This window comes from Protomyctophum bolini (assembly GCF_963924005.1).
Source record: "Protomyctophum bolini genome assembly, chromosome: 17".
In the NCBI taxonomy this organism is placed as follows: Eukaryota; Metazoa; Chordata; class Actinopteri; order Myctophiformes; family Myctophidae; genus Protomyctophum; species Protomyctophum bolini.
Window position 1 is genome coordinate 752,061 of NC_137878.1, and position 9,783 is coordinate 761,843.

Sequence of the window (9,783 nt, forward strand, 5' to 3'; positions counted from 1 at the left end):
AACCCCCTATTCTTAATAAAATGGAGCTGAGGTTGCAACTGTCTACATGGAATGTCTTTGTCGAAAATGGCTGATCTGCAAGCTCACACCATGTCATGTTGCGGCATGTTGTATGTGAGCTTGTGGATCTACTATTCTTGGCCAACGCTCCTCTTAGAATAGGGATGCTGGGGTTCAAGTGGTTACATTTTTATTTTATCAATCAGTCGTTTTAGTCATAGGAATTTACTAGCTTTATTTCTAGTTTTAGTATTGGTTATAGTTTTTTCAGATATCATAAGTTGAGCCTTGATTCATAGACGGATGAGAGAATGCATGATGTCAGATGAGGATGGGAAAAACTAAAACACACGATTACGTCATGTTAGTTATGTTTTTGATTGGAATGAGTGTTGACCAGGGCCATTTGCAAAGGCAAGCTAGACACATGCCAATGTTCTGTCATTAGCAATACTGAGGCTGTACCTTGAGATAGCTGTAGGTGCACATGTGATGAGCCAACTAATCTGCAACATTGTCTGCGTCTGAAATGATGCTGCTGTAAACTGCAGTTTAACAATCCAAACTTATACAAACTACAAAGGCGTTGTTCTCTCACCCAGGAGTCTCATGACATTCTGGTGGTCGAACTCCTTCATGCAGGCTGCTTCCCGGAGGAAGTCCTCCATCTCGGTGCGCGTGCAAATGGCAACTGGAGAGGAGAGGAGTTGTTTTACATACTAGTTGATATCTAACAGGAATATCATACAATTGCTATTTGTCTTATATGGACATGTGTTAAAAGGAAGAATTTCTGACATATTGAGAACTAAAAATTGCAGAATTTCTTGAACTGGTATTTATAGTATGCTTTCAAATATTGTATATAGTGTAACAATCCTCATTGTTATGGAGTACTTACTCTTCATGGTTTTCACGGTGACTTTGAGCATAGCTTCTTCGTGGGTCAACAGTCCCTTCATGACGGAGCCAAATTATCCTGCAAAGAAAAAGCAAACACAAAAATGTTTCAGACACTTCCTGCCTGGCACACTCTAAATCAACCGGTTCTTGTTGTGCATTGGGTGCTTTTTATGTTTACCAGAAAACATACCATGTTCACTTGTCATGTGTGCAATCATCATGTCACACCTTCTGCTATCCGTTAGGCTTTTCGTCCGAGCATACTCTGTAATGATCGTCTCTCCTCCAGGTATGTCCCCCAGAAAGTATTAAATCATCTAAGTTGGAGGGAAATAAGGGGGATAGACAGTAATATGTTAAGCACTGGCCACACAGGCCACCAAGCCCCTACATTTAATGTCAAAGTATATTTAAAGTGACCAAAATGTAAACCATGACGTGATAATTACACACACTTATATTATTTGACAATTTGACCAATGTTTCACCAGTTTTTATAGTATAGTATAATTTGTTGATGACTTTTGATGCAGTAGTTTATTACTCTTTCTTTGAGGTATTACAAGTGTTGAAAGTCCTAATAAATGGTCACTTCACTGTCATAGGTGGGGTCCCGACCCACAGGTTGAGAACCACTGGCATAGGGCATGCCAAAATGTTTCACTTACCACACAACAAAATGTATTTATTATGCCCTTCATAATGAATGGATTTCTGCCGGTCTAATATCATTTGTGCAAATGGTGCGTTACAATTAGAAACTAAATATATAAAAGCACTTTCTACTGTACATGTAGGCCAGTGGTTCCCAAACATTTTCATGTCATGGACCCCCCCAAAATGACAGCCCCCATACCCCCATTTTAAAAGATATGCCAGGGCTATGCCACGGCTCTAGCAGTGGTTTTCAACCATTTTTATTTCAAGGACCCCCAATTTGACATGCATTTGTCTACGGACCCCCATTTAATAGCATTTCTATCTCTTAGACCCCCAGTTAAATTAACACCAATGTTAATTTAACTCTGAGAGTGTATTACAAATGGACCCTAAATGCAATGAACCATGCAATTGGACCGAGGCTAAATGTAATCAAATGGTGAATAAAGTGGTCCTTCATATGAAAAGGGTTGAAAACCACTGATGTAATTAACAAACCAGCATATGTACTGCAGGGTTAGTGCATTACATGAGTTGCATAATATGGCTGTGCTAAGTAAAACGTTTTTTATCCAAATGCTTAAAGTGCAGTAAATGACCATAGAAATATGCACAAGGTTTTTCCAATCAAAAATACTGTTCCTCAAAAATCGTTCTAAACACATAATCCTAAAATAAAGAATGATTTGAGACCAAAAAGTCTACCTTCATTGCAACAGAAATAACCACCGGATTAAACTTGACCACAAAACCCCTCAAATTAACACAGACTCACCAAAAACGATCTCAAATTAAAATAATAACTTCACCAACAACACTAGTGCAGTGTATGACTGTTTAGTGTAGTACAAACACAAACTCAAATAGGACGACGATGTCCCCCATCTAATGTTAGCTAAACGCTAACGTTAGCATATTGCTAACAGTGCTGCAACTTCATAGTAATAGTATAATAATGATGCACCTCGCGGTTGTTAACATATTTCCCTTAATGTGGGTCTTTATATAGTTCTCGTTCTGTAACATACCTTTTCGCTACAGCCTGAAGGGGTTTATTCCATTTAGTTCGGACGTTAACTTGTGTTGTTTCTTCTACAATCTTCTCCTGCAGTGTTTCTCCTGTCCTGTGAGTGTTTTTCATTTCAAAATTCAAATGCTCATTCCGTTGGTGACGTCAGACGCTCTGGGTGATATTTCCCTTTCCGGTTTGTTGTCCAATGGCGTTCGAGATTCGGTCCATAGAGGCGGGCCAATTGCCGGACGAGATAGTTTTATTATATATTATTAAATAAAAATGCATATGCCTACAGGTCCTAAGCCTAATTCACCGTTTTAATTTATTCCAAAATGTTAAAAATATAATAAAAATACAAAATGTTTATTTCAGCATGCAGAACAATATCTGACCTAAAGCTGTTTTTTTTCCACATGACTGGATTACATTTGTAGCATTTCTAGAAAAAAATGTTTTTCATTTATAAAATATAAATATAAAATCAAATATGAAATATAAAATGGGGGGGGGGGGGGGGGGAAGAAATCACACATGTGTGAAGTGAGGGGCACTCTGTTATTCATCATACATCCTCTGAGTCTCATTCTGGCCAATCACAATTTGCGTCCTCACTTAAGATATAAATATAAAATCTAATATGAAATATAAAATGGGGGGGAGAGAGAAATCACATGTGTGAAATGAGGGGCGCTCTGTTATAATCATATGTCATCATACATCCTCTGTGTCTCATTCTGGCCAATCACAATTTGCGTCCTCACTTTTGTCTTCAATGTTTGTGTTTACACAGACCTTGAAAAGAAAAAAAATATATATTTATTTTATGCCCATATATAAAGATCTCCTATCTGTCAGTTCTTGTACCTTTTATGTCCATGGAGAGCCCATATTGTCATGCCCTGCATAGATGTGCTGTAGTGGGAGATATGATGTCGTTATTGTGACTGTAGGTCACAGATTACTATGAAAACCTGCAAAACCTGTCAGTCAGTCAGTCTGTCCGTCTGTCTGTCACACTTTGTGACACACTCCATATATGGCCTTCAGTCTGTCACGCCTCGTGACACGCAGTCGTTCCATATATGGCCGTCTCCATATATGAATGAAGATCACGACACTCACCTCATCAAACCCTGGATAGCCATACAGCCATACTCCATATATGGAGCTGACCTGTTCTGACATTCCATATCGTCACCTTATTAAACTTTGCCGAAAATTTGTTTTTGGCCTAAATCACCTCCTGGTGATGCTGACCACCTCTGGTAAAATCACCCAAGCCCTAACGTAAAAGGCCTTCCTGTTACACCCTATTAAAACAATGGCCTATGTCAAGAGGGAGCCATTATATTTTGCCTAAGTCATAATAAAATGTGACTTAGGCCATTTTAACACACCTTTCAAAATGGGAGTGAATAGGACTGAATGGGAGGTACTGTTACTATGGGACTGATAGGATGGGAGTGAATGGGACTGAATGGGAATGAAAGGGAGGTACTGTTACAATGGGACTGATACTATGGGAGTGCATGGGACTGAATGGAGTGAATGGGAGGCACTGTTACTATGGGACTGATACTATGGGAGTGCATGGGACTGAATGGAGTGAATGGGAGTGAATGGGAGGTACTGTTACTATGGGACTGATACTATGGGAGTGCATGGGACTGAATGGAGTGAATGGGAGGCACTGTTACTATGGGACTGATACTATGGGAGTGCATGGGACTGAATGGAGTGAATGGGAGTGAATGGGAGGTACTGTTACTATGGGAGTGCATGGGACTGAATGGAGTGAATGGGAGGTATTGTTACTATGGGAGTGCATGGGACTGAATTGAGGGGTATGATGTTGAGAGACCCGAAACCCTGTTGACCTCAGGATACATCACTGAGGATACGTCCCCCAGGTGCATCCATGCAATGTTTTTTAGTTATAGTTCTTCTATTTATAGTGACTCATAGGAATAGACTATGTGACAACCAGGTATAGTCTGGTGACCACCGGAGAGACGGGTGACAGCCGGAATGTAGACGGCACCAGGGTGAGCAGTATGGGTTAGCGCCCCAGCCTGTGTCCTCCGTGAGGAGGAAGCCCAACAACCCTCGGTGAGGCCTTTGGAAGGGCCATGCAAGCAGCAAGTGGAACCGCAGCACCATGACCCTGCGGAACCATTTCCCACCACTCCTGAATGAACTGTCTGGTGCTGGGACTCTGGTGCAACGCACAGGTCCTCGCTCTACTCCTGGTGAGAGCAGGAGTGGACCTGGTGAGACGTAGGAGGGGCCTGGCCAGAAGACACACAGAGCCTAGTCCCTCCATGTGCCAGAAGTGTACCTCCCAGCCCTGGCAGAGTATAGTTCTGGAATAGTTCCAACGGATTGTGTGATCCTGGTTTTTCACAGTGGGACTGATTGAGGGTAGCTACTGGGACGTAAGTCGGGACTTGATCACTCCTGGCTGGGTCGCCTGAGTGAGGGGTATATGATGTTGAGAGACCCGAAACCCCGTTGACCTCAGGATACATCACTGAGGATACGTCCCAGGTGCATGCATCCAAACAATGTTTTTTTAGTTATGGGACTGATACTATGGGAGTGCATGGGACTGAATGGGAGGTACTGTTACTATGGGACTGATACTATGGGAGTGACTGTTACTATGGGACTGATACTATGGGAGTGAATGGGACTGAAAGGGAGGTACTACTATGGGACTGATACTATGGGAGTGAATGGGACTGAAAGGGAGGTACTGTTACTATGGGACTGATACTATGGGAGTGCATGGGAGTGAATGGGAGGTATTGTTACTATGGGACTGATACTATATGGGAGTGAATGGGACTGAATGGGAATGAATGGGAGTGAATGGGAGGGAATGGGCATTCCCAGACCTGTTGTTTCAGCGTGAACTCGCCCTTTAGGTTAGTACTAGAGGCCGGGCCGCTATGCGGCCCAGCTTTCCTCTGGGTCATGGCGCCAATCTGAGTCTTATGCGATTTGATCGATCTCAGTATTAAAGAGCTCTAAATGAGATTATGTTGAGCTCTCACTCTGAGCTATATTTGAGATGCAACAATTCTGCTATACTGAGCAACATTAAGCCATTTTTTAGATCTCCTGTATAGCTCATCAGAGCTCCATCTGAGACATACTGAGTCTATTTCTCAGGAGAAAACAAATGAGAAACATACATTTGAGATGCAAAAATGCTGCTACATTGAGCAACATTTAAGCCATTTTTGAGATCTCCTGTATGGCTCATCAGAGGTTCCATCTGAGACATACTGAGTCTATTTCTCAGGAGAAAATTTGAGAAACAGGAGCCATAAGCTGATATCTCCTTTTTGCCTCATATTGATCTCATTTATGGCTTAAGAAACAAACGAGCCAGAGATGAGATCTCAAACTTGGATTATGCTTTCCTCTGGGACAGCATAAGTGCATTGTATGTAGTCATAGCACGTCATAGTACATAATGTATATCATAGTAGTATAGATGTATAGCTTATATGTATAGTTTCATTATAGATATTCCACTGTTACTTTCTTAGCTTACACATGTTTCATGATAAATGTTTTTATGTGATGTATTCCACATGCTTTTTGTTCTTGCTTAATGTAAATCGCTCTGGATTAAGAGCGTCTGCTAAATGCCTAAATTGTAAATTGTAATTGTACACACGTTATGCATAGAACAGAGATGGGGCCTGCTTGTTCGCACGTCCTGTACTTGTGGGGACAAATCATGTTGAAATGTTTTTTCAGGAATTATGACTGACAGTAGTGACTAACCGTTATTGAAAGCGATATTCACATGAATCACTAGTCGTTTCCACCCGCTTTCAAAGCAAGACTATACTTTCAGGGATCATTTCTATAGTTTTCAACTTGAGAGATGAGTTTCTAAAGTCTTTGGTCTCGCTAACCACGATGAAGAGTTCAGATATTCCCTTCTGAGAGGGAAGTGGGCAGTGAATAATGATTCATTACTTGCGCAAGCAGAGCGCGCAAGTAATCGTTTCGCTTGGTCTCTTCGAAGTGAAGACAAGTTTTCTTCAACGGTAAATCTGTGCCTGGTTTGCTGGGACTAGTTACAACATTACGTCATCCTTGAGAGAGTACATGGTGTGTATATGACGTAATGTTGTAACTAGTTACAAGTTACAAGTTACAAGTTACAACATTACGTCATATACACACCATGTACTCTCTCAAGGATGACGTAATGTTGTAACTAGTCCCAGCAAACCAGGCACAGATTTACCGTTGAAGAAAACTTGTCTTCACTTTTTGGAACCAAGTAACCACAGTATACTGCTAATCAAATTACAACGACATACTCTGTAACTAGAACAACTACATACAGTCTGTGCCTGGTTTGCTGGGACTAGTTACAAGTTACAACATTACGTCATATACACACCATGTACTCTCTCAAGGATGACGTAATGTTGTAACTAGTCCCAGCAAACCAGGCACAGATTTACCGTTGAAGAAAACTTGTCTTCACTTTTTGGAACCAAGTAACCACAGTATACTGCTAATCAAATTACAACTACATACTCTGTATGTAGTTGTAATGTGATTTGTAATTTGTAAATCTGTGCCTGGTCTGCTGGGACCAGACTACACAGATGACCATATCTCTTACGTCATCACTGAGAGCTAGTCATACATATACACACCGTGTACTCTGGTCCCAGTTCTCAACGATGACGTAATGTTGTAACTGGTCCCAGCAAACCAGGCACAGACTTGAAAAAACTTGGCTTCACTTTTTGGAACCAAGTAACCACAGTATACTGCTAATCTTCTGTATACTTCTGTATACTTCTGTAAAAAAGTAGTTAGGTAGCAAATAGTTACACGTAATGATTATACATTTCAAATGTTCCTTCACAGAGATACTGAGATGTGATAGTTTCCAGCGGTCGAAAGTACTTGCGCGCTCTGCTTGCGCACTAGTAGGCCATTTATGGCCTACTAGTGTGCAACAAGCAAGTATGCACTCGGCAGAGTGCAGTTCTAGTTTCATATGTTTTCTGCCATTGATGACTGCTCTTTGCTTCCTAGTGAAGTGTTGACGAATGGGATATTGTCAGAGTGGTTCTCTAAAGACATGTCAAATATGAAAACGGATAATAGCTGTGCAGGATCAAGTGATTGATCTATGATTTAATCTAATGCTATGTGGGCTGCTGTCATTAAATATGTTATAACATATAAGTAAAGTGTATTATTATCAAATTTAATTCAAATTAGCTTTATTGGCATGAAAAAGCACATGTTTTCAATGCCAAAGCAAGTGTCAAAATATAATAAAATACAGTTGAAAATGATGTAGATAGATGGATAGATGGATGGATGGATGGATGGATGAATGGGTGGATGGATGGATGCTTTGCCCGACTTGCGGACGTTCATTTTGTACCAAGCAACCATCAGGAATTCAGGATACAAAGAAATCAGAACACAATGAATACACAATACATAGACAGATCACACAATGCATTGACATTACTACACAGCTCATCTTACAGAGAGCATGATGGAATAGGCTACCTGCAGTCACAGTTCAAGAGCCATCACATTACAAACATGATGCATAGAACAGAGATGGGGCCTGCTGGTTCGCAAGTCCTGTACTTGTGGGGACAAATCATGTTGAAATGCTTTTTCAGGATTTATGACTGAAAGTAGTGACTAACCGTTACTGAAAGCGACATTCACATGAATCACTAGTCGTTTCCACCCGCTTTAGAAGCAAGACTATACTTTCAGGGATCATTTCTATAGTTTTCAACTTGAGAGATGAGTTTCTAAAGTGTTTGGTCTCACTAACCACGATGAAGAGTTCAGATATTCCCTTCTGAGAGGGAAGTAGGCAGTGAATAATGATTCATTTCATATGTTTGCTGCCATTGATGACTGTTCTTTGCTTCCTAGTGGAGTGTTGAGGAATGCGATATTGTCAGAGTGGTTCTCTAAAGACATGTCAAATATGAAAACTGATAATAGCTGTGCAGGATCAAGTGGTTGATCTATGATTTAATCCAATGCTATGTGGGCTGCTGTCATTAAATATGTTATAACATATAAGTAAAGTGTATTATTATCAAATTCAATTCAAATTAGCTTTATTGGCATGAAAAAGCACATGTTTTCAATGCCAAAGCAAGTGTCAAAATATAATAAAATACAGTTGAAAATGAGGTAGATAGATGGATAGATGGATGGATGGATGGATGAATGGGTGGATGGATGGATGCTTTGCCCGACTTGCGGACGTTCATTTTGTACCAAGCAACCATCAGGAATTCAGGATACAAAGAAATCAGAACACAATGAATACACAATACATAGACAGATCACACAATGCATTGACATTACTACACAGCTCATCTTACAGAGAGCATGATGGAATAGGCTACCTGCAGTCACAGTTCAAGAGCCATCACATTACAAACATGATGCATAGAACAGAGATGGGGCCTGCTGGTTCGCAAGTCCTGTACTTGTGGGGACAAATCATGTTGAAATGCTTTTTCAGGATTTATGACTGAAAGTAGTGACTAACCGTTACTGAAAGCGACATTCACATGAATCACTAGTCGTTTCCACCCGCTTTAGAAGCAAGACTATACTTTCAGGGATCATTTCTATAGTTTTCAACTTGAGAGATGAGTTTCTAAAGTGTTTGGTCTCACTAACCACGATGAAGAGTTCAGATATTCCCTTCTGAGAGGGAAGTAGGCAGTGAATAATGATTAATTTCATATGTTTGCTGCCATTGATGACTGTTCTTTGCTTCCTAGTGGAGTGTTGAGGAATGCGATATTGTCAGAGTGGTTCTCTAAAGACATGTCAAATATGAAAACTGATAATAGCTGTGCAGGATCAAGTGGTTGATCTATGATTTAATCCAATGCTATGTGGGCTGCTGTCATTAAATATGTTATAACATATAAGTAAAGTGTATTATTATCAAATTCAATTCAAATTAGCTTTATTGGCATGAAAAAGCACATGTTTTCAATGCCAAAGCAAGTGTCAAAATATAATAAAATACAGTTGAAAATGAGGTAGATAGATGGATAGATGGATGGATGGATGGATGAATGGGTGGATGGATGGATGCTTTGCCCGACTTGCGGACGTTCATTTTGTACCAAGCAACCATCAGGAATTCAGGATACAAA

The 9,783-nt window shown here is 40.4% G+C and overlaps 1 long non-coding RNA gene across 1 annotated transcript; it reads right to left on the reverse strand.

Moving 5' to 3' along the window:
- Window positions 1-605: 605 nt before the first annotated feature.
- LOC308331913 lies at window positions 606-2,674 on the reverse strand. The gene is made up of 4 exons (XR_013965638.1): window positions 2,592-2,674; window positions 1,094-1,220; window positions 902-979; window positions 606-691 (listed from the first exon to the last, which is right to left on the reverse strand). It is a non-coding gene; the product is annotated as an uncharacterized lncRNA (long non-coding RNA).
- Window positions 2,675-9,783: the final 7,109 nt, after the last annotated feature.